The sequence below is a fragment of the Dendrobates tinctorius genome, unplaced genomic scaffold (genome assembly GCF_039654945.1).
Source record: "Dendrobates tinctorius isolate UK_male_01 unplaced genomic scaffold, ASM3965494v1 ptg000166l, whole genome shotgun sequence".
NCBI lineage: Eukaryota > Metazoa > Chordata > Amphibia > Anura > Dendrobatidae > Dendrobates > Dendrobates tinctorius.
This window is the reverse complement of record NW_027361833.1, coordinates 6,044,387-6,070,879: the sequence shown is the minus strand read 5'-3', so window position 1 is coordinate 6,070,879 and position 26,493 is coordinate 6,044,387. Positions and strand designations below refer to the sequence as shown.

The following is a 26,493-nucleotide window of genomic DNA, read 5'->3' as shown; positions in this document are numbered from 1 at the left end:
AAAATAAGATAGACCAAACAAGACAAGTCTTTGTTGTCTGACTGCCACAACCCCTTTGTATACCAGACCAATGCCCTAACCTAACCCTATAACTTCCCTCTTCAAAATCACTGAAGGAGAGCTTGCATCTTCTCTCCAAATCACATCTCACCACTTGTGCACTTGACCCCATCCCATCCCACCTCCTCCCCAACCTCCCCATTACACTAATCCCATCCCTAACCAATCTCTTCAATCTATCACTAACTTCTGGTACCTTCCCCTCTGCTTTCAAACATGCCACAATCACACCTATACTCAAAAAGCCATCCCTTGACCTGAGCACTATGTCCAGCTATCGCCCCATATCTTTGCTCCCATTTGCTACCAAACTCCTTGAGCAGCATGTCCACGCTGTACTTTCCTCTCACTTTGCATCTAACTTGCTCTTCGACAACCTACATTCTGGCTTCCGTCCACTCAGACTGCCCTGACCAAACGTACAAATGACTTACTTACAGCCAAAGTTAACAGACAATTCTCTATACTCCTCCTTCTAGACCTGTCCTATGACTTTGACACAGTTGACCACTGCCTCCTACTACAGATCCTCTCTTCCTTGGGTGTCAAAGACCTTGCCCTATCCTGGATCTCCTCATATCTTACCAACCGCACATTTAGCGTTTCCTACTCCCATACTACCTCTTCACCTCACCCCCTCTCTGTTGATGTCCCTCAAAGCTCTGTATAGGACCCCTTCTCTTCTCAATCTATACCCTTAGCCTGGGACAACTCATAAAGTCCTATGGCTTCCAGTACCATCTATATGCTGATGACACTCAAATCTACCTCTCTGGCCCAGATGTCACCTCTCTGATCTCCAGAATCCCAGAGTGTCTATCAGCCATATCCTCCTTCTCCTCTCGCTTCCTCAAACTCAATGTGGACAAATCTGAACTAATTATCTTTCCACTATCTCGCATATCTTCCCTACCTGATCTATCTACCACAATAAATGAATTCACACTTTCCCCTGTCCCGATAATCCTCTGCCTCATAGTAACCCTTGACTCTGCCCTGTCCTTCAAACCATACATCCAAGCTCTCGCCACCTCCTGTTGCCTCCAGCTCAAAAATATTTCCAGAATCCATCCTTTCCCCAACCCTCACTCTACCAAAATGCTTGTGCATGCTCCAATCATCTCCCGCCTTGACTACTGCAACATCCTTCTCTGTGGCCTACCTTCTAACACTCTTGCACCCCTCCAGTCCATCCTTAACTCTGCCGCCGGACTAATTAATCTCTCTCCTTGCTACACTCGTGCTTCCCCTCTTTACAAATCCCTTCACTGGCTCCCAATTTCCCACCGTATTCAGTTTCAACTACTAACTGACCTACAAAGCCATCCATATCCTTTCTCCTCCGTATATTTCCGAACTGATCTCTCAATATCTTCCCTCACATAATCTCCGGTCCTCCCAAGACCTCCTTCTCTCCTCTACGCTTATTCGCTCCTCACCCAATCGCCTCCAAGACTTCTCCCGAATATCCCCCATCCTCTGGAATTCTGTGCCCCAACACGACTGGCTATCCACCATATTTGGATCCTTCAAATGGAACCTGAAAACCTATCGCTTCAAAAAAGCTTACAACCTGTAATGACCACACAGCCACCTCAACATCATCGGAGCTACTGCAACCCCTGACCTACTGTCTCCTTCCCCATAATCCTGTAGAATGTAAGCCCACAAGAGCAGGGTCCTCTTCCCTCTGTACCAGTCTGCCATTGTTAGTTTTGTTTACTGTAAGTGATATTTGTATTTTGATGCAACCCCGTCTCATGTACAGCACCATGGAATTAATGGTGCTATATAAATAAATAATAATAATAATAATAATAATAATAATAATAATAAAAACATGTCACCACTCACCAAATACTCAACGTGTGAACATAGTCATAGTCTTGACATGGCACCACCAAGCAGGTAATATTTCATGCTTCACTATATTCCCTTAAGTTGCTTCACTCTAAGTTTCAACCTAAATCATTTTTCAGGTTGGAGTGGAGATATTTTTTCTAATCCATATTAACTGCAACACATTCCCTTGTAACAAAATGCGGGGTCACGGTGACATTAGCCGGGAATGGAGTGTTTCTGAGAGAACTATCCAGATGTTTGCTCCATAATTACTCCTGGCTTCATCCTACCTAACAGCAATGGAGCTCATGTATCAATAGCGTCTTTGTACTACACATTCTTTATCATTACGGGTTTCTTCTGTCTGTGAGTGTGACATACTTTAACGGACGTCAGACAAGAAAGATTGTGGGACAGGTCTGGGCTTTTGTAAGCGTGACTCTCAAAGTGTGTCACTAATCAGACTTATTTCTTGTCTCATATAATTACCTGCTATATTACCAAGTATGGCGCATCATCTAGTCGCCTTTATACATTGACGGATGAACCCTATGATACATTTAAGATATTGGATCTCATGTGAAGACCGTTTTATCATTTTCTATGGATGTCGTAAACCTAAAATATTATTCCGATGGCCTTAATGCTCACTGCAGCCCCCTCCATGTTCAACGTATGATTGTAATAGACGGATGACTGACAGATCCTTGTTACCTGGCGGCTAATGTGGTTGTGCACGAACGATCTGGACTGATTTTGAGGGGATATTTCATCCTGAGTAGTGTTGAGCATTCCGATACCGCAAGTATCGGGTATCGGCCGATACTTGCTGGATCGGAATTCCGATACCGACTTCCGATATTTTTTCAATATCGGAATTCGGCATCGGAATCGGAAGTTCAAAATGATTGACAGTCTGACGTCATCATGATGCGCGGTGTGTGCGCATCATGATGCGCCGTCATTTCGGGCCTTCCGGGGGTCTCTGCCGGCCTGCCGGGGGGCTGTGCCGGCCTGCCGGGGGGCTGTGTGGACTGCCCGGGGTCTGTACCGGCCTGCCGGGGGGCTGTGCCGGCCTGCCGGTGGTCTGTGCACCCTGTGGGGGTCTGTACCGGCCTGCCGGGGGGCTGTGCCGGCCTGCCGGGGGGCTGTGCACCCTGTGGGGGTCTGTACCGGCCTGCCGGGGGGCTGTGCCGGCCTGCCGGGGGGCTGTGCTGATGTCCGGGGGTCTGTGCAAGCATCGTCCGATGGGACTACAAGTCCCATCTGGCGATGCCTGCTACCATGACAGTGATTGACACATTAGCCAATGATGGGACAGTAGTAGTCCCATCATCCGGCTAATGTGTTAAATGTTAAAAAAAATAAAATAAAAAATACTACATACATACTACATACATACTACATGCATGCTACATACATACTACATGCTACATACATACTACATGCTACATACATACTACATATATACTACATGCATGCTACATACATACTACATACATACTACATGCTACATACATACTACATATATACTACATGCATGCTACATACATACTACATACTACATACATACTACATGCTACATACATACTACATATATACTACATGCATGCTACATACATACTACATACTACATACATACTACATGCTACATACATACTACATGCTACATACATACTACATGCTACATACATACTACATACAAACTACATGCATGCTACATACTACATACATACTACATGCTACATACATACTACATGCTACATACATACTACATATATACTACATGCATGCTACATACATACTACATACATACTACATATATACTACATGCATGCTACATACATACTACATGCTACATACATACTACATATATACTACATACATACTACATGCATACTACATACATACTACATGCTACATACATACTACATGCATGCTACATGCATGCTACATACATACTACATGCTACATACATACTACATGCATGCTACATACATACTACATGCATGCTACATGCATGCTACATACATACTACATACATACCACATACATACTACATACATACTACATGCTACATACATACTACATATATACTACATGCATGCTACATACATACTACATGCTACATACATACCACATACATACTACATACATGCTACATGCTACATACATACTACATATATACTACATACATACTACATACATACTACATACATACTACATGCATACTACATACATACTACATACATACTACATACATGCTACATACATACTACATGCATGCTACATGCATGCTACATACATACTGCATGCTACATGCATGCTACATACATACTACATACATACTACATGCTACATACATACCACATATATACTACATACATACAATACATTCATACAATACATACATAGACATACAGTACATATAACATAGAGTAACATACTTACCAATACTTGTCACATTGTTCCCCGAAGCCATTGTCTTTTCCGGAATAAATATTAACATAACAAACCACAAAAATACTCACCCACGATCCGAAGCAGTCCACGAGTGTGTCCCACGACGATCTTGGGTAGAGAACTGCAGCATCAGATGATGCTGCCGTTCTCTACGGGCTGCAGGAATCCAATGACGGAAGGTAGGTATCCTTCCGCACTGTATTCCTCCGCCACTTAAAAAAAAAAAAGTCCCTAGTCTCACTTTATGCCATTGCTGCGTGGGAAATTCCCACACAGCAATGGCATAAAGTGAGACTAGGGACTTTTTTTTTTTTTTTTAAGTGGCGGAGGAATACAGTGCGGAAGGATACCTACCTTCCATCATTGGATTCCTGCAGCCCGTAGAGAACGGCAGCAACAGCTGATGCTGCCGTTCTCTACCCAAGATCGTCGTGGGACACACTCGTGGACTGCTTCGGATCGTGGGTGAGTATTTTTGTGGTTTGTTATGTTAATATTTATTCCGGAAAAGACAATGGCTTCGGGGAACAATGTGACAAGTATTGGTAAGTATGTTACTCTATGTTATATGTACTGTATGTCTATGTATGTATTGTATGAATGTATTGTATGTATGTAGTATATATGTGGTATGTATGTAGCATGTAGTATGTATGTAGTATGTATGTAGCATGCATGTAGCATGCAGTATGTATGTAGCATGCATGTAGTATATATGTAGTATGTATGTAGCATGCATGTAGTATATATGTAGTATGTATGTGGTATGTATGTAGCATGCAGTATGTATGTAGCATGCATGTAGTATGTATGTAGTATGTATGTAGCATGCATGTAGTATGTATGTAGCATGCATGTAGTATGTATGTAGTATGTATGTAGTATGTATGTAGCATGCATGTAGTATATATGTAGTATGTATGTAGCATGTAGTATGTAGCATGCATGTAGTATATATGTAGTATGTATGTAGCATGTAGTATGTATGTAGCATGCATGTAGCATGCAGTATGTATGTAGCATGCATGTAGTATATATGTAGTATGTATGTAGCATGCATGTAGTATATATGTAGTATGTATGTGGTATGTATGTAGCATGCAGTATGTATGTAGCATGCATGTAGTATGTATGTAGTATGTATGTAGCATGCATGTAGTATGTATGTAGCATGCATGTAGTATGTATGTAGTATGTATGTAGTATGTATGTAGCATGCATGTAGTATATATGTAGTATGTATGTAGCATGTAGTATGTAGCATGCATGTAGTATATATGTAGTATGTATGTAGCATGTAGTATGTATGTAGCATGCATGTAGTATATATGTAGTATGTATGTAGCATGTAGTATGTATGTAGCATGCATGTAGTATATATGTAGTATGTAGCATGTAGTATGTATGTAGCATGCATGTAGTATGTATGTAGCATGCATGTAGTATGTATGTGGTATGTATGTAGCATGTAGTATGTATGTAGCATGCATGTAGTATATATGTGTTATGTATGTAGCATGTAGCATGCATGTAGCATGCATGTAGTATGTATGTAGTATGTATGTAGTATGTATGTGGTATGTATGTAGCATGCATGTAGTATGTATGTAGCATGTAGTATGTATGTAGTATGTATGTTGCATGTAGTATTTATGTAGTATGAATGTAGCATGTATGTAGTATGCATGTTGTATGTATGTAGCATGTATGTAGCATGTAATTTTTTTTTTTTTTTTTTAACATTTAACACATTAGCCGGATGATGGGACTACTACTGTCCCATCATTGGCTAATGTGTCAATCACTGTCATGGTAGCAGCCCCCCCGGAGCCTGCACAGCCCCCCGGCAGGCCGGCACAGCCCCCCGGCAGGCCGGCACAGCCCACCGGAGCCTGCACAGCCCCCCGGCAGGCCGGCACAGACCACCGGAGGCTGCACAGACCCCCTGGCAGGCCGGCACAGCCCCCCGAAAGGCCCGTACAGACCCCAGAGAGGCTGTACAAGGCAAAAACAGGGTTTTTCTTATTCCGATACCGGAAGTCCCATAGACTTGAATGGGACTTCCGGTATCGGAATCGGCGATACCGATACTTTTTTTAAAGATCGGCCGATCCATTCCGATCCGATACTTTGAAGTATCGGACGGTATCGCTCAAGTCTAATCCTGAGCTATTTAATGAAGTAGGTTACAGAGGAGGGGGGTGAAGAGGCGGTTTGATTGCAGGAAACTTTCCGACAAAGACATTTATCTGAAAAATGAAAAAAGCCACAACCTTTGGAAAACAGAAAGTGTTGGATGCCAGCTGCTGAGTAAAAGAGTGCGAGAGTGGGATGTGTTCGTCTCCTTATATGGTAAAATGATATGAGGGGTTTCACTGCTGTGAAGGCAGCCTGCTTCCATACAATCTGGATCCTGCAGTGTCAGTGCTCCAGCTGTGCAGCTGCCTACCATTGCTGCTGCCACTGGATGTGTGACTTCCTCCAAACCCCTGCCCCTGGGAGGAAGAGAGAGCACTGGCTGGCTGCTGCTCTGTAAGTACAGACTACTTTCCTTTGTTAGAAATAGCTCTCCTTGTTGGCCAGGGGTTAGCATGCTGGCTGATGGAGGAAATACTTAGGAGGTGAGAGATGCAGGCATCATCTATGTACTGCTGTCACATGTTCTGTGTGCTGTCTCTAATGAATGGTAATGCTGGGGAAAATAGACAACTAGATTTTTTTAGACTATGATATTCATTTAATACAATTTTTATTTCTGCAATATGTCTTTTTTTATCCATTTTAACATAAGTCAGTTTGGTGGAGAAAACATTAATGTAACAATGTATGAAATATCCATTATTTTATTACTGCATTCTTAACAAAATAAAACCTTTAACATGAATGAACAATGCAAATTAAAATATTTGGATAGAAAGAAAAAGTTTTTTGATGGACGGGTTAAATAGGACGTCAAAGTGTCAAAGTGTACTTGACACCGAGAAGTCCTATAAACAAATGACAGACGCAATTATACATAAATGCTATTTATAAGAATATTAATTGGTATATTTATTAAGCGATATCTCGTTTTCATGTTTTATTACTACATTATTTTGCAAAAAATCCCTGCATGTGAATTAAAACATTAAATTAGTACAAACTTTTTAAAAGGAACATGCCATTAGATTCGTGCTGCCATGAATTAGACACTGGCTGCGTTATTGCACTCAGGTATGGTCTAGGGTACGTGCACACGCTGAATATTTGCAGCAGATTTTTATGCAGCAAAAAAGTATTGGCAGGAAAAACGCTGCCGAAAATATGCGCATATATTTTTACTTGGGTTCTTTCCCAAGACATTTGAATGGGTGAAAAGCGCTGCAAAAACGCTGAAAACGAAATGACATGCTCCAAATTGAGAAAATGTTTTGATGGTTCAAAGCTGCAAGGAAAAAATAAGCAGCCTGTGCATGAGAGTTCAGTAATCTCATTCACTATTCTGCTACTGTAAAACGATGCATTTTTTCTGCAGAAAAAAAACACAGCAAAAATGTACCATATGAACATGCCCTTACTTTGAAACGCTGCAAAGCTTCAAAGGGTACCCACTTTGGAAAGTTTTCCGAGGACTATGTTTCTTGGGTGTCCAATCCAAGGCAGGTCCCCAGCGCCTTCAGGAAGAGACCTACCAGTCTTCGCGAATGGGTAGGAGAGAAGCTGTCGGGGACCTGCTAGTCTTAGGGCCTGTTCACGCATCAATTTTTTTCATACAAGTGTTATCCTTTTTTTTTCACCGATAGCACTCGTACCGATCATATTCTATGGGGCTGTGCACATGTCCGATTTTATTTCCTCAGACAGAGTAGTCCACGGAGAATAACAAAGACATGTCCGATCTTGATCTGAGGGTCGGATCAAAATCGGCAATGAAAGTCTATGGGTCCATGAAAAAATCAGACTGCACTCGGATGACATGTCAGAAATGAGAAGATGGAAAAACTTTTTTCTCTTTTCACATGGGAGAAAAATGGATGATATTTGGACCACAATCTGATCACTCTGATCATAGTCTGATTAGAATAATCAGTCCATTTTTCTCGTACATGGTTTAGACCAGGGTTCCCCAACTCCGGTCCTCAAGGCCCACCAACAGGTCATGTTTTCAGGATTTCCTTAGTATTGCCCAGGTGATAATTGCATCACCTGTACAATACAAGGGAAATCCAGAAAACATGACCTGTTGGTGGGCCTTGAGGACCAGAGTTGGGGAACCCTGGATTAGACAATATGAATCTGCTGTCAGGTTACCTTTAGTAATAAAATAAATGAATGATAAACTATTAATGGATTCATTAAAGTATAGTACTATAGAAAAAATTGTGCTCTAAATTTAGCAAAATGTCACACAATGTATTATATGTAGAGGTACTGCTGTCTCCTGTTGTTTTCATACTTGTTACTCCACCCCTACTAGAGAGGGAATTGTGACTTTTCAGCGGAAATGCTTGTATAAAAAAAAAAAAACACTATGTGACAAAATGTGAGTTCTTGACACCAAAAACTGGAGCAAAACCCATGATAAACTCCCCCCATTGAATAGATGATGCTCTGGATAACACTGACCACCAATGCTGAATGCATTATCTGCTCCTTCCGATTCTTTGCTCTCATTTATACAATTACAGATTAGGCTAGTTTCACACTAAAGATAGGGTGCGCAGATCGCAAGCGTCCATGTGCGATAGTAGGCGGCGATGACAGGATGGGGCGGGCAGGGAGCCGGCAGGGGGCAGGGCTTAGCGGTGCCGTGCGCTGCGTCGAATAAACGCTAGTGTGAAACTAGCCTAAGAGAGCACAAATGCAGAAAAACAGTAAATAGTTTGCCCGTAAAATGTGAAGCAAACATTTAGCAATTTTGTAGTTAGAAATTGATAGGTTCTCTTTTGTCCAAAATGTTCCCCCTAAACATTTTGTACTTTTGAATTGGGGGCCTGAAAACCAATAAACCACTGATAATGATCATAAACCTAGCCATGTAGAACGATATGCACAATTTCTACATTTCTACAACATGTGTATATGCTGCTCAAAAAAAATAAAGGGATCACAAACAGCCTGTTGCAAATGGAATAGTGTTCCCTTTATTTTTTTGAGCAGTATATATATATATATATATATATATATATATATATATATATATATATATAGTCATGGCCAAAAGTGTTGGCACCATTGAAATTGTTCTAAATGAATCCACTATTTAAAATCATGTTGCCTAATGAACAAACATCACGAACTGAACACATCTGACAGATGATATTAAGACATGAGACAAGCTACAGTTGAAGCACGATATAACCGAAAAAGCTATGCTGGATCATGGCCGAAAGTGTGGGCACCCGTGAAATTGTTCCAGAAAATGAAGTATTTCTCCCAGAAAATTACTGCAATTACACATATTTTGTTATGCACATGTGTATTTCCTTTGTGTGTATTGCAACAACACAAAAAAGGGGCCAGACAAAATTGTTGGCACCTTCCAAAATTGTGGGTAAACAATTTTGTTTCAAACATGTGATGCTCATTCAAGGTCATCTGTGGCAAGTAACAGAAAATCGCACTTGAAACCAAATAAAATGTCACACCCACAGGAGGCGCAGGTGGCTTATGGACCCACTGTGCCATGGACTGGACTTAGCCTGGAAGGGCGTAACTAAGCAGCTACCTTGGTGTTCACTGGAGCCTCAGGTGGTGAGGTCAGGCTTTTGTGACCAGTAGCTCCAGGTGCCTCTCCGGGTCAGCGTCCAGCAGTAGCAGCTGACCCCGAGGAACAGAGACGTTAATTCAAATAGAGAATTCTAGACAAGGCAGGACGACCACATGGGACAGGAACAGACTGCATGGCTCTGGATAGCAGACAGGACGGCCACTTGGGACAGGTAAAGACACGCATTTTACTATGCATGCGCGCTTTCCCCTTAAGAGCAGGGGAGCAAATGCATGCACTAGGTGCTCTGCTGGGAGACAGTGCAGCGTGCACAGAGGAAGGAGGAGGAAGCAGGGAACACTCCAGGGACCATGTTGCAGGACTGGGGCAGTAGGTATGCTGGCGTCCCTGCATGGTGGGGGAAGGGGAACAATGCGGGGACGCCGGCAATGGTGTTACATAAAAGGGAGAGAAGTTGATTCAGTCTTTGAATTGTGTGTCTGTGTGTGCCACACTAAGGATGGACAACAGAAAGAGGAAAAGAGAACTGTCTGAGGACTTGAGAACCAATATTTTTGAGAAATATCAACAATCTCAAGGTTACAAGTCCAGAAATATTCATGTTCCTTTGTCCACAGTGTGCAACATAATCAAGAAGTTTACAACCCATGGCACTGTAACTCATCTCCCTGGACGTGGACGGCAAAGAAAAATTAATGAATGATTGTTTTGCTGCCTCTGGCACTGGGTGCCTTGTTTGTGTGTGCAAGGCATCATGAAATTTGAAGATTACCAATGGATTTTGGGTGTCAATGTAGTGCCCAGTGTCAGAAAGCTAGGTTTACGTCCTAGGTCTTAGGACTTCCAGCAGGACAATGACCCCAAACATACTTCAAGAAGCATCCAGAAATGGATGGAAACGAAGCACTGGAGAGCTCTGAAGTGGCCAACAATGAGTGCTGGGTCTAAATCCCATTGAACACCTATGGAAAGATCTTAAAATTGCTGTTGGGAGAAGGCACCTTTCAAATATGAGAGACCTGGAGCAGTTTGCAAAAGAATATTGGTCCAAAATTCCAGATGAGAGGTGTAAGAAGCTTGTTGATGCTGATAGGAAGAGACTGATTGCAGTTATTTATTCCAAAAAGTGTGCAACAAAATATTAACTTGCGGCTGCCAACAATTTTGTCCTGTCAATTTTTGGGGGTTTCGTGGGAAATTATGTCCACTTTGCCTTTTTTGTGTTTTCTTAGGCTGGTTTCACATTAACATTTGGAGGCGCAGCGGATGCTCGCTGTGAAGCTCCGCCCCCTGCCGTGCATCCTCCGGTCAGCTCCGCCTATGGGCGCATGCTGCTGCATGCGGCCTGCGTACCCTATCTTTAACATTGTGTACGCAGGCCATGAGCAGGTAAGCTTTTGCCGCCGCATGCGTCCTTTTGACGGTGCGGCGACTTGCGCCAAATGCAACGTGTTGCATTTTGGTGCGATCGCCGCACCGTCAAAAGGACGCATGCGGTGGCAAAAGCATACCTGTGCATGGCCTGCGTACCCAATGCTAAAGATAGGGTATGCAGGCCGCGTGCAGCGGCATGCGCCCATAGGCAAAGCTGATGGGAGGAGGCGTAGCAGGAGGCGGAGCTTCACGGCAAGCGTCCGCTGCGCCTCCAAACGCTGATGTGAAACTAGCCTTATTGTGTTCCAATACACACAAAGGAAATTAACGTGTATAACAAAATGTGTAATTGCAATGATTTTCTGGGAGAAATACTTCATTTTCTGGAACAATTTCAAGGGTTTCAACACTTTCTGCCATGGCTGTATATTGTGCAAAGTGACCATTGTAAACTAAAGCAATTTATATAAATCTTGACCTATTGAGGGTACAAACTTTTGCCTCCTTGGTGATCTATTGGGGTTATTAGTAAAATACCTGATGGTCTAGGATATAAAAGTGGTTCTTCCTACAGATTAGAGCAGGGCTTGCATGCGGTATATTAAGAATTGAGCCCACAGTTGTCTTTATGATCAGACTGCTCACTAAAGAGAGCTGCAGAAACAGGTTTTCCATAAATGAAGTTTTAAAGTTGCACGGCCAGGAACAGTTTATGCACATACATTTTTCCCATTCCTCACGAAGATCATAAATTGGTGACATCTTGGAGCATATGGAAACTATAGAGACACTGTAGCAATTACAGATGGGGAGGTACTGTGGGATGCACAAAATGGGAACTGTTACTTCTGATGGGGCTCTGGGATATGGAACTAATGTGTGCACTCTTGCTGAAATTAACAGTGGACTTTTGGGCTTTTATTAGTTGAAGAAGAAAACTCGTTGATTCCACTACAATCCCAAACATACAAGGAGTGGACAGAATAAACACAACGTCTAAAAAATTGTTTTAGAATTAACTGAACAAAATTCTTTGACAATTTAAAAATTACATAATTATTATACAAATCTATAGTAACCTCAAGTAATGAGGGACGCTAAATGCTACTGGATCCTTTAAACATACCATAGAGTATATAGAGTATAATAAAAAATGCTAATATAGGGATAATTATACAAAAATCATTAAAGTGCAATATGCAAAAAGGAACATGATATAATAGTATAATACTATACATATGGCGTATATTTGCAATGTAACGCCTGTGCAATGACTAGACCAGATATATAGCTCATCAGTTCCACAACATTTTATACAATAGCCACAATTTTAGAAAGAATGGAACCGAAGAAGTGTGGACGAAACGCGCGTCGGGGTGGAGGGACACAGCACGAACTCCACACACAAGAGTGAGTAATATTATGTGAGGTTCCATTTATGTCTAAAATTGTGGCTATTGTGTAAAATATTGTGGAACTGCTGAGCTATATATCTGGTCTATTCATTGCACAGGCGTTACATTTCAAATAGACGCCATATGTATAGTATCCTACTATTATATCCTACAATTATATCATGCTCCTTTTTGCATATTGCACTTTAATGATTTTTGTATAATTAGCCCTATATTAGCATTTTTTATTATACTCTATATACTCTATGGTGTGTTTAAAGGAGCCAGTAGCATTTAGTGTCCCTCATTACTTGAGGTTACTATAGATTTGTATTATAATTATGTAATTTTTAAATTGTCAATAAATTTTGTTCAGTTAATTCTAAGACAATTTTTGGACTTTGTGTTTATTCTGTCCGCAGCTTATATTCCAGAATAAACCTCTGATCACTGAATGTGCATAACCTGTTTGCAATCGTGCAGCCAGACTCAGAATCATGGTGCCCATGGTTCCCTTTAATACATAACGTCATTACCTCCAGAACACTTTAAAGCACAGGCCAAAAATACGCTTATGCGATTATATTTAACCAGATCACTAGCGACTACATACAATTTGTATTTCATTTAATTATAGTGTTCTGTTGAATAAGTACACCTAGTGCAAGCAAGAGAGCCATGAATAATGTCTTGTGTCAGATAAACTGTGGAACAGTTTACAAAGTAATATCTGGAGCCAAAATATCTTCAGGCATCCTACTAGTTGGTGCAAGGACGGCTATGAGTTTTTTATGCAAGTGTAAAAAGATTAAAAAAAATATCAAACATTTATTCCAGTCTGATTCATGTTTGTATAACCTACTAAATACCAAGTGGGACCCTGTACCAATCTCTGTGAGCTTTTCTACAGGAAAATTAGGTGGCAGACTATTTATATAAATAGGATATGAGCATTGATGTCTTGGATCTGAAATACTACAAAGCTGCCATTGTATGGCCATACCTTGGGCAGTGGAATGCAGTCATCATGTGACAGTCCATAAAATCGTAACCCAGGCACAGTCAGTACCACAGTGTACGGTGAGCAAGCTAAAATATGGATTCAAACGTGCTATCATCCTTACTTTTCCCATACTATTTCATTATCTACATTCTGCGTGACAGAAATGCAGATTCAGCAAGCGTAGCACTTTTTTTCCATCGTCAGTGTGCTATTTCCAAAGCAAACAGTGCACTTAATCAGTTATGTCACAGGATTTGCAGTTATTGTTACCTCCAGAAACACATTCCTTAGTCTCGTCTTCATGTGTTTACGGGGATTTGTTTTGGTTTCAAGTTCAAACTTTCCCTTACAGGACTCATATGGTTTTCTTAATTTGCGCATTGTGCAATGTTTACGGCTTCTCTGCGTTCACAGTTACCAATTGTTAGTACTGAAAGCCTAATCTTCAGGATTTCCTAATGTTTTTTGCACTTAAAATGGAAATTGTAATAGTAATGTTGGCCTATGTAATATATCCATTAGACCTCGCTCATATGAGCATATAACATGGCCAAGTGCTATCTGATGTTTTATCAGATAGCACTCAGCCAAATGTTATAATATGGGGGGGGTTTACTGTTTAGGCACATCAGGGGCTCTGCAATCACAACATGACTCCGCAGAACATTCCATCAAAGTCTGCATTCCAAAATGGCGCTCCTTCCCTTCCAAACTCTCCCATGCACCCAAACAGTGGTTCCCCCCACATATGGGGTATCAGCGTACTCAGGTCAAATTGCACAACAACTTTTGGGGTCCAATTTCTCCTGTTACCCTTGGGAAAATAAAAAAATAGTGGGCTAAAAAAATAATTTTTGAGGGAAAAAAAAAGATTTTTTATTTTCACGGCTCTGCGTTTATAAACTTTTGTGAAGCATTTGGGGGTTCAAAGTGCTCACTACACATCTGGATAAGCTCCTTGGGGGGTCTAGTTTCTAAAATGGTGTCACTTGTGGGGAGTTTCTACTGTTTAGGCACATCAGGGGCGCTGCAAATGCAACATGACGCCTGCAGAACATTCCATCAAAGTCTGCATTCCAAAATAGCGCTCCTTCCCTTCTGAGTTCTCCCATGCACCCAAGCAGTGGTACCCCCCCACATATGGGGTATCAGTGTACTCAGGACAAATTGCACAACAACTTTTGTGGTCCAATTTCTCCTGTTATCCTTGTGAAAATAAAAAATAGCGGGCTAAAAAATCATTTTTGAGGGAAAAAAATGATTTTTTTTATTTTCACTGCTCTGCGTTATAAACTTCTGTGAAGCACTTGGGGGTTCAAAGTTCTCACCACACATCTAGATAAGTTCCTTAAGGGGTCTAGTCTCCAAAATGGTGTCACTTGTGGGGGGTTTTCACTGTTCAGGCACATCAGGGGCTCTCCAAACGCGACATGACGTCCAATCTCAATTCCAGCCAATTCTGCATTTAAAATGTCAAACGGTGCTCCTTCCCTTCTGAGCTCTGCCGTGCGCCCAAACAGTGATTTACCCACACATATCGGGTATTGGCATATTCAGGAGAAATTGCACAACAAATTTTGTGGCTAATTTTCTCTTTCTACACTTGTGAAAATAAATAAAATTGGCTCTGAAGTAAAATGTTTGTAAAAAATGTTAAATGTTAATTTTTTCCTTCCACATTGCTTCAGTTCCTGTGAAGCACGTAAAGGGTTAATAAACTTCTTGAATGTGGTTTGAGCACCTTGAAGGGTGCAGTTTTTAGAATGGTGTCACTTTTGGGTATTTTCTGTCATGTACACCCATCAAAGTGACTTCAAATGTGATGTGGTCCCAAAAAAAATGGTTTTGTAAATTTTGTTGTAAAAATGAGAACTCGCTGGTCAACTTTTAACCCTTATAACTTCCTCACAAAAAAAAATTTGGCTCCAAAATTGTGCTGATGTAAAGCAGACATGTGGGAAATGCTATTTATTAAGTATCTTTTGTGACATATCGCTCTGATTTAAGGGCATAAAAATTAAAAGTTTGAAAATTGCGAAATTTTTAAAATTTTCGCCATATTTCCATTTTTTTCATAAACGCGTCATATCGAAGACATTTTACCACTAACATGAAGTAAAATATGTCATGAAAAAAGAGTCTCAGAATCAGCAGGATCCGTTAAAGCGTTCCAAAGTTATAACCTCGTAAAGTGACAATGGTCAGAATTGTAAAAATTGGCCTGATCATTAAGCTGAAAATTGGCTCCGTCACTAAGGGGTTAAAGAGGTTATCCTAGCTAGAAGACCCTATTACTACATGTTCTATTAAGGCATACTGTATAATCATCGAGAGCCAGAAGAGAAAATTGCAAATCGGGCAGCCATTAGGGTTTCCAACATAATTATTATTTTTTTCTAGATGTCTAGATGTTTAAAAGAAACAAAAACAAACCATGGACAGACATTTTACAGACACACTAGAAAACTATCATTGATCAACAGGATGGTAAATAATAGATGTCTACAGCTCACAAGTATTATATGGACACTTTAGCAGCATTTACTGTGATCGGTAAAATGGAGATAATTGCAATCACCATAATCTTCACAAGTTGCTCCAAATTAAAGAAAAATTGACCAATTACTATATATACTGTAAGGACCTCCTGATGAATCCTTCCATAACAAAACACATACATGAGCATTTCTGTTCTGGGGGAATCGGGAGAGGTAGCATTCAGTTGACAGTTATTTATGGGCACCATGCCTGGTCATGGCCTGTGTCTGGTATTACAGCTCATCTTCATTCAAGTGGCAGGAAAGACCTTTTTATATATTGTAAAATAACCACTTGTCCTCCTGCTTTTTCAACATGCAGTGGGTACAGAAAGTATTCAGACCCTGTTAGGGTTGGCGGATCGCACTAAATAAAATATAATGATAAAGTGCGTTTGCAACCCGGGGTCAACCGTGCAGAGATGTAAAACTGCAGCTAGTGTAAACAATGGCGAACTAGAGGTAGCGAAGCAGCAACCTAAACACATAGTGTTAACAGTCACACTGTGTGAACAGAACACCAAATACCAAGCTCTGTTACACCACAGAGCGGCAATGTACAGCAGAACACTGAGGACTGTACCCTGTTAAACGTTACAGGGGTACAGCAAGTATGACGCTAGTTGGTGTCCCTATAGCTACCCCCCAGGAAAGTTTAAGCTGGTTGTTGCGCTTGCTGTGATACACGGTGTGTGATCTGCACATGCGACTTAGGACACCCGATTCATGATAAGCCAAGCGGGAGTTCCCACCCTACACTGCCTGCTTAAACACACACTCGCATTGCTAGTAGTGGCACACGTGCACACAGGGTGGTGACGAATCCACTAACACACCGAACAGAAACGAGCGCACAGGCATGCACCATTGAGAGGCTTATATATCTTAAGCTCAAGTCCAGACAGACAGGACCTTGCCTGTGGACCAATCTGAAGCTGCCACATCACCAGAGCAGCTGACATCTGAGCACCAATGAGAAGGTGCCACCTCACGGACATGCTCAGTAGGGTGAAATCTGGACTTGGGCTCCAGAGTACAACGCTGCACGTGTATACCAGTAGTCACCATAGGCTTATCTGGAGAGCCAGCAGCAGCTACACATGCAGCACGAGCCTGGGCAAAGCACTGGGTCTGGAGTTTCTGCTGAGCAGACATCCCAGCAGCTGAGCCTGAATGGGAGACCACAGCACCAGACAAGGCTTGTGATCTATCCTGTGCAGTGGGAGAATCCTGGCTGCTAACAGACCCCTTTAAATTTTTCACTCTTTGTTTCATTGCAGCCACTTGGTAAATTCAAAAAAGTTCATTTTTTCTCATTAATGTAAACTCTGCACCCCATTTTGACTGAAAAAAACAGAAATGTAGAAATTTTTGCAAATTTAAAAAAAATAAAAAATAAAATATCACATGGTCATAAGTATTCAGGCCCTTTGCTCAGTATTGAGTAGAAGCACCTTTTTCAGCTAGTACAGCCATGAGTCTTCTTGGGAATGATGCAACAACACTTTTTCACACCTGGATTTTGGGATCCTCTGCCACTCTTCCTTGCAGATTCTCTCCAGTTCCCTTAGGTTGGATAGTGAATGTTGGTGGACAGCCATTTTGAAGTCTCTCCAGAGATGCTCAATTGGGTTTAGGTCAGGGCTCTAGCTTGGCCAGTCAAGAATGGTCACAGAGTTGTTCTGAAGCCACTCCTTTGTTATTTTAGCTGTGTGCTTAGGCCTGTTTCACACTTCAGTTTTTTGTGTCAGTTAAAAAGGCGGAAAAGCGGATCCGTTCCTAACTGATGTGAATGGATGCCACCGGATCCATTTTTTGACGGATCCGCCAAATGAAGAATTTTAAAGGAACCGCTGCCCGGGAAGGAGGGAGAGAGAGAGCGAGAGAGAGATTTTTCTTCTCTGGCCGCCAGAAATGATTTCAGGGTTAAATTTCCTCCTGACTTCATTCCTCCGGGCATGCGCTGTAGTAAAATGTGGATCCGTTACATGGTCCGTCCAGGCATCTCGGCGGACGCAAAAAAATTGACGGATCCGCAAAAAAACGGATCCAACAGATGGCCATCCGTCAATATCCGCCGGTAATGCAAGTCAATGGGGAAAAAAAAATGGCGGATCCGTTTTTTTGCAAAAACGGCAGATTTTGACTGATGGTCAAAAACAGAAATGTGAAACAGGCCTTATGGTCATTGTCTTGTTGGAAGATGAACCATCAGCCAAGTCCGAGGTCCAGAGCACTCTGGAAGAGGTTTTCATCCAGCATAGCTCTGTACTTGGCCGCATTCATGTTTCCTTCAATGGCAACTAGTCGTCCTGTCCCCACAGCTGAAAAACACCCCCATAGCATGATGCTGCCACCACCATGTTTCACTGTTGAGATTGTATTGGTAGGTGATGAGCAGTGCCTGGTTTTCTCCACACATACCGCTTAGAATTATCACCAAAAAGTTCTATCTTTGTCTCATCAGACCAGATCTTATTTCTCATAATCTGAAGTTCTTCATGTGTTTTTTAGCAAACTCTATGCGGGCTTTCATATGTCTTGCACTGAGGAGAGGCTTCCGTCGGGCCACTCTGCCATAAATGCCCAACTGGTGGAGGGCTGCAATGATAGTTGACTTTGTGGAACTTTCTCCCATCTCCCTACTGCATCTGTGGAGGTCAGCCACAGTGATCTCGGGGTTCTTATTCACCTTTCTCACCAAGGCTCTTCTCCCATGAATGCTCAGTTTGGCTGAGCAGCCAGATCTAGGAAGACTTCTGGTGGTCCCAAACTTCTTCCATTTAAGGATTATGGAGGCCACTGTGCTCTTTGGAACCTTGAGTACTGCAGAAGTTCTTTTGTAACCTTGGTCCGATGTGTGCCTTGCCACTATTCTGTCTCTAAGCTCCTTGGCCAGTTCCTTTGACCTCATGATTCTCATTTGGTCTGACATGCACTGTGAGCTGTGAGGTCTTATATAGACAGGTGTGAGCCTCTACAAATAAAGTCCTATCAGTTTAATTTAACACAGCTGGACTCCAATGAAGGAGTAGAACCATCTCAAGGAGGATCACAAGGAAATGGACAGCATGTGACTTAAATATGAGTGTCTGAGCAAAGGGTCGGAATACTTATGACCATGTGATATTTCACTTTTTCTTTTTTAATAAATTTGCAAAAATGTCTACAGTTCTGCTTTTTTACAGTCAAAATGGGGTGCAGAGTGTACATTAATGAGAAAAAAAAGGATTTTTTTTTAATTTACCAAATGGCTCCAATGAAACAAAGAATGTAAAATTTAAAAGGGCCTGAATACTTTCCGTACCCACTGTATTTATTCCTAAAGGTCTGTTTTCACTTTCCTTTCTCCAATGTGATTTGTAGGCACCCATTTTTTTTGAGGGCAGCAGAGTAAATTGAACATGCAAGTCATTGCCATAGAGTCTTTGAATAACTACAACCACCGCTGCTAATAAGTTAAACATTATAAAGCTTTCCTGGCACTCTGTTATGAGTTCACTTTAAATATTTATACTTTCACACAGTATTTGCTGAACTCTGCCATGCTAATTTTCCATAGATACATCTATATATAATAGACTATCTAATAATCTGTCATTCAGTGCAGAATAACTTTTAACTGATTCTAATGAATAAACTTCAGCAATTAAAATGACTAAATGGTAAAGTTTTTTTATAGATCATAATTAATGAGTGATGATGTAATCACTTCAGTGTTTAGATTCACAAGTGGAATATTCACAAAGATATTCCCTGTGACTATTAGAATATTGATGGCAGAAATAGATCACATGGCCCACCTAAATATAAAGAACTTGACCAGCATTCCATAATGTTACTTTATTGGGGTCTTTATCATGAGTGGGTCGATACATGGGATCTATGAATTGGTGTCACCAAAAAACAGTGTTTGATGTTGACCATGTTCTTCTTAGGGCACATTCAGACGTCCGTACAAATCAGACTGCTCTGCATGGACTGGTCACGGGTCTCCCTACCTGAGCATGATATCTTCAGAAGAATAAAGAACGATAGGAGGAGGATGCTCCAGCCGCTGACCCACACTGTGGTGGAGAAGAAACAGAAAAGATTGAAGGAAATGAGTGGGGTCTTCCGGGTCATAGAGAAGCAGAGTCCAGAAGTGCATCAAGGTGGTGATTTTGTTTATACAATGCGTTTTGGAGTTGGTTCAACATCTTGATACCTGAAGAAGGAGTTGAACCAACTATGAAACGCGTTGTATGAGTAAAATGACCACCTTGACGCACGTCTAGACTTCGCTTCACCTTGGCAGCGCCAGAAGCCGCCACTCATTTCCTTCAGTCTTAACAGCTTAAGGTCTTAAACCTTTAAAGAGGTTTTCCACATTTACAGTGGGTACGGAAAGTATTCAGACCCCTTTAAATTTTTCACTCTTTGCCTCATTGCAGCTGTTTGGTAAATTCAAAAAAGTTCATTTTTTTCTCATTAATGTACACTGCACCCCATCTTGCCTGAAAAAAAAAACAGAAATGTAGAAATTTTTGCAAATTTATTAAAAAAGGAAAACGGAAACATGCACATGTTATTATTGGGCCAATCTCTTTACAGGCAGCTTTGATTATGTTCCCATTTCATTTCTTCCCTCAAGGTTATATAAATTATGTTCCTAAAAGGAAATCTGTCAGCAGAGTTTTGTTATGTAATATGAGAGCACCATGACGTAGCGACTGAGAGCCTGATTGCAGTGATGTGTCACTTACTGGACTGTTTCAATAAAATCAGTGTTTTATCAGCAGGAAGTATCACTAAATGACAAGCTGCCTCATGCCTCCTAGTCCATCCATGCCCCAAACACTGAACTAGCAAGTCTCTGTCAATATTCAGTGTATACAGTTAGCTGCCAAACAATGGTGAGGAGAGGGTTGTAAACAGCTCAGCATTTTGAGTTCTGCAAGGTCTGCAGCAGAGAAAACTGTTATTCCATCACAATTGTTGCACCCAGTAAACTAAGTGGTACATTGCTGTAATCAGGGTCTCTGTCCCTACATCACACTGCTGTCAGATTACATAGCAAAATTCTGTTGACATTCCCTTTAATAACAGGTTATCCTAATAGTGCAACTGTCCAATATATATTATATCTTGGAGCTGTTCAGTCAATGTCTTTCTGCAGGTGATTCCTCCAGAACTGAACAGCACAGTATTCTGATGTGAAAGCTTTACACAGTGGGGTAAAAATCTCCCTTTCTACTGGTTATACCTCTAGACTTGCGGCCTTGCCTCTATTAATATAACATAGCGTCTTCAGACTCCACACCTTTATATGGAGATACAATTCCAGGATGACTTGCAGTATCCCTGCTGTTTATGACACTTGTGTTGTCGATGTTCCGTGGGGATAAGTCCCATGATTTAACTCCCAACCGTTATCCAAAATCATCTCCCCCATTGAGACCCCCAAATGAAAACGATGACATTATACTTTGGATAATTTGGGCCATAGCAGCCTTTATTTAAACAAATATACAATATTAAATGCAAGTTAATATAATATTGGCAGGATCCTTGAAGCTCACAAAATCTGGTGAATACCAAGCGTAAACTGTGAACGTAATTACGGTAAAATACAGGGTGGGCCATTTATATGGATATACATAAATAAAATGGGAATGGTTGGTGATATCAACTTCCTGTTTGTGGCACAGTAGTATATGGGAGGGGGAAAACTTTTCAAGATGGGTGGTTACCATGGTGGCCATTTTGGAGTCGGCGATTTTGGATCCAACTTTATTTTTTCCAATGAGAAGAGTGGCATGTGACACATCAAACTTATTGAGAATTTCACAAGAAAAGCAATGGTGTTCTTGGTTTTAACGTAACTTTAATCTTTCATGAGTTCTTTACAAGTTTATCTTTGTTTACAGCCATTGACATGTCACAGAGGTTAATACGCGAGAAGCGGATAGAAATTGTCTTGATGTCTGGTGAATGCAGTACCCGGGTCATTGCAGCAGATTTCAATGCAAGACACCCTACGCAAGAAAACTCTCACCATTCCCATTTTATTTGTGTATCCATATAAATGGCCCACCCTAAAAAGTTTGCCTCATCACTGAACATAATGTTCTGTGTAAACTGAGGGTCCTGTTCCAATTTTTGTTTTGCCCATTCTGCAAATTCAGCGCGCCGATCTGGGTCACCAACCTTTCTCATTTTATTTAGGTGTATCCATATAAATGGCCCACCCTGTACAATTAAACCATAATTAATCCCAGCCGTTACACCACTGGTTTGGAAGCACCATAAGCCAAAGGGTTCTATTGTCCAGTTAAACTTTCCGGGGATCCGACAATCCATTGATGAAAATCCCCCCAAAATTCACCAGATCAAAACCATGTTTTCATTCCAGTTGAGGAATTCATCTCCCCATGGATCCCCCAGACCAATTTAGAACCAACTTCACAGACCCCCCAACTGACAAAAGCCACCATGACCTTAGAATTATCGCCAGCAACCACAGCCGTAAATAAAAATTTCAGGGCGGGCAAGGGGACTTAACTTGACCCCTGAGAGCGGGAAACTATAGACTCCTCCCCATGGTTTGCCATATAAATGCCCAACTCAGCCCCACCCCACTCCCTCACTACCCTACACCCCCTCCAACCTATTGTCATGTCTGCCTCTGCCCAAACCATGGGGGGGCGGCTTTGCTCTGGCCTTTCCTGTACAGGATGTTATGTTTCATACATAATCAATGAGTTGTGATGGCAGGCACACAGTGATTATAATAGACATATACAATTAAGTCCAGAAATATTTGGACAGTGACCAAATTTTTGTGATCAGTGTAGACTTTCAGGCTTAATTAAAGACATTGAAAAAAAATATCTTGTGAAATCTTTGAGAATCTCAACCATTTTTCTGCAAAACCTTCTCATTTCAAGGGCTCAAAAGTAATTGGACAAATTATCTTTATCAAAAATGAAATGTTCATTTTTAATACTTTATAGACAACCTTTTGTAGCCAATGACTGCATAAAGTCTGGAAGCCATGAATGTCACCAAACGCTGGGTGTCCTTTGTGATGCCTTGCCTGATCTTTACTTCAGCTAACTTCAGTTATTGCTTGTTTGTGGGTCTTTGTGCCTTAAAATGTGTCTTACCATATGAAATGCATGCTCAATGAGGTTGAGATCTGTTGATTGACTCAGCAATTGCAGTATATTCCACTTCTTTGCCTTAAAAATCTTCTGGATTTCTTAAGGAGTATGTTTTGGGTCATGGTCCTTCTGTACTGTAAAGCGCTATCCAATCAACCATGTTTAAATTTGTTGAATCTGAGCAGTACATCTTTAGCTGTTTTTTTGGTGAAGCCTAATCTGGCATTTCTATTTTTAAGGCTGATTAATAGTTTGCATCTTGTGGGGAACCCTCTGTATTTGCACTCCTGAAGTCTTCTCTTTATGGTAAACTTAGATGCTGAATCATCTACTTCGTGGAGAGTATTCTTCACTTAGGCCGGTGTTGTGAAGGGGTATTTCTTCACCTTTGAAAGGATTCTGCGATCATCCTCTTCTGTTGTCTTCCATGGACATCCAGGCCTTTTAGAGTTCCCAAGCTCACCAATGCGCTCTTTTTTTACTGACCGTACCAAACATTTCTGCTATTTCTCTGATGCATTTCTTCTTTTCAGCTTAATGATAATCTGTTTCTCTTCCACTGAGAGCTTCTTTGACCACATGTTGTGGGTTCACAGCAACAGCCTCCTAATGCAAATGCCACACCTGGAATCAACTGTCCAATTACATTTGGCCCATTTAAAAAGAGACAGATATATATTAAAAAGCTGTTATTCCTAAACTCTTACACCAACTAGGATATGAATAACCTCAAATTAAAGCTGAAGGTCACAATTCTTCCACTCAGAGTGACTGAAACTCAGTGATGGAAAGCTCTCTCATCCTATCCTGTGCTGGGGTGGGCTGAGCTATCGGTGCTTTGATTGACAGCTCAGTTGACCTATCTGAGACTGGGAGGTTCAGAGATTTCTTCAGGTGCTCCCTGTTCTTAGTAATTTCCCTGCTATTGAGGTGAGCTTTCTGGCCCAGATCACTGTCAGTCAAAAGCTTATGCTCTCTGGTGTGTGTTTGCCTGATTTCTGTGCTGTGAGTTCTGATCTATTGCTGCCTGACTTTTGGATGGACAGTCTTCTGACTACCCGTTTGTTATTGCCCCTTTGCTTATCCCCTATTTCTCTGGAATTCTACCCTGGACTGTTACCTGACTTACACATTCGTCTTTTCCCTTAGTTCCTTTGTTTATTATGTGATCTCTTGGTAATAACCCCAGAATGTCTGACTTCCCTGCCTCACGGTCTGTCCGTGAGTTGTGTCTAGCATCACACTGAAAGGCTGCACTTTATGCCCATATTGATTATATAACTGTGTCTTGAATATGTTTTGGTAAACAGCTAAAATTCCAAAACTTGTGTCACTGTCCAAATATTTCTGGACGTAACTGTGTATAGCAAGAGAAGAGAGAATTGCCTGGTATAAGGTTTTTACAGCATTCTTTTTAAAGGCATTTCAAAAAATTAATGTCCTTGGGAGATTATCTTGTCATTAAGGCCGGGGTTACACTTGCAAGTGTGATGCGATAAACTCGCGAAAAAATAGCCGGCGCTGCCGCCGGCACTTTGGACCAGAGTGTGCGGCTGCATAGAAATACATGCAGCCCAACACTCCAGTCCTGAGTGCCGGCGGCAGTGCCGGGAATTGATGCGAGAGGTTTGTGCAAGTTTCTCGCATCACACTCGTAAGTGTGACTCGGTCCCCGGCCTAATAGTGTAGACAGCATTCAGTGTATCTGTAGTATGATGATACATCAATTATTTCCATATGTTTTGGGGAAGGCTGGGTAATAATTTTCATGGAAGATGTACTAGAAACAAAGAGATAGATGACTGATAGTTTTACAGAAAAAAATTCAAATACATATGTTCATTAGTGTTCTATGATTTTAACTACCGTATTCTTTAAAGAGGTTCTCTGATTTGGAATTTAACTTTTTATTAGAAGGATTCCATGACAATAAATTGATCACTCCTTGGGCTGTCAAATATATGCTGTAATCTGGAGCTGGACTAGCCAAGTGTTCATGTTCACAGCAGCACCACCACAGGAAAAATGAAGGATTGCATATAGAAGTTCCCATGTAAATCCATGGGCTATGTAATGGATTTGCTGAGCTTACAGAGTGAGAGATACTTTTGTAGTCACTCTCCATTCTGGAAAATTGCAGAGGATGATAAGTGGGGGATTCTTCTATTGAGAACTCATTCAGATGAGCGTATTATACACGTAAGTGTGCCATCCCACTAAGGATCGGACTTCACACTGACAGATGTAATTCACTACTGCTGTTCAGATGCCAGAACATTTTCAGCATGAACTTTTCTCTTCCAAGTAGTGGATTAGGATTGCCTATGCAAGTTTATAAGTGCGCTAAAAAAAAAAAATCAGATCCCATATGGACTGTTTATATCTGTATAGCATCCAATTTTCATAGATATATTGCCATTATTAACTTAGGAAATTGTATTGATCATGTACATTTTAAAATGTTGTACAAAAATGGATGCCACACGGATGTAAAAAATATACACGCAGAAGGCACATGCATGCCAGTTGGATGACAGTACGTCATCGAGTGAAACTTGGACGAATTTTCTCAAGCAGATTTTAATGCAGCCTAACTCTATATCCTTCCGATATCAAAAGACTGAGCGGCACATCCAAACAGAAAACATGTGTGAACAGGTGCTTACTAAGAGTAGCCATTTCCATAGACAACCAACAAGTAGCACTCTGTAATACTATAGCATGCAAATGTGAAATATATGAAATTTGTATTGCATTACTGCTGCAAAAAAATAGAAAAATTAAGAATACTTAGCGCATAAATTGGCTGATTCATATGTACCCTGCAGCCACGATAAGGCGATTCTCGCTGCTGGGAACCTGCCTGTGTGAAACCTCTCTTGGGCTAAAACCTAAATTTATATAGGAAAGTAGGATCCTGCTGTAATTAAAAATGCCTGAGTGCCTGAGGCTCAGGGGTGGAGTG

The 26,493-nt window shown here is 41.2% G+C and overlaps 1 protein-coding gene across 1 annotated transcript in view; it reads left to right on the top strand.

The window, feature by feature from the left end:
- Positions 1 to 6,724: 6,724 nt before the first annotated feature.
- Positions 6,725 to 26,493, top strand: part of FHL2 (four and a half LIM domains 2) — a 106,696-nt gene continuing 86,927 nt past the window's right edge. The window contains exon 1 of the mRNA XM_073550665.1: positions 6,725 to 6,897. The gene's annotated coding sequence lies outside the window, so the exon portion shown is untranslated. The remainder of the gene's footprint in view (positions 6,898 to 26,493) is intronic.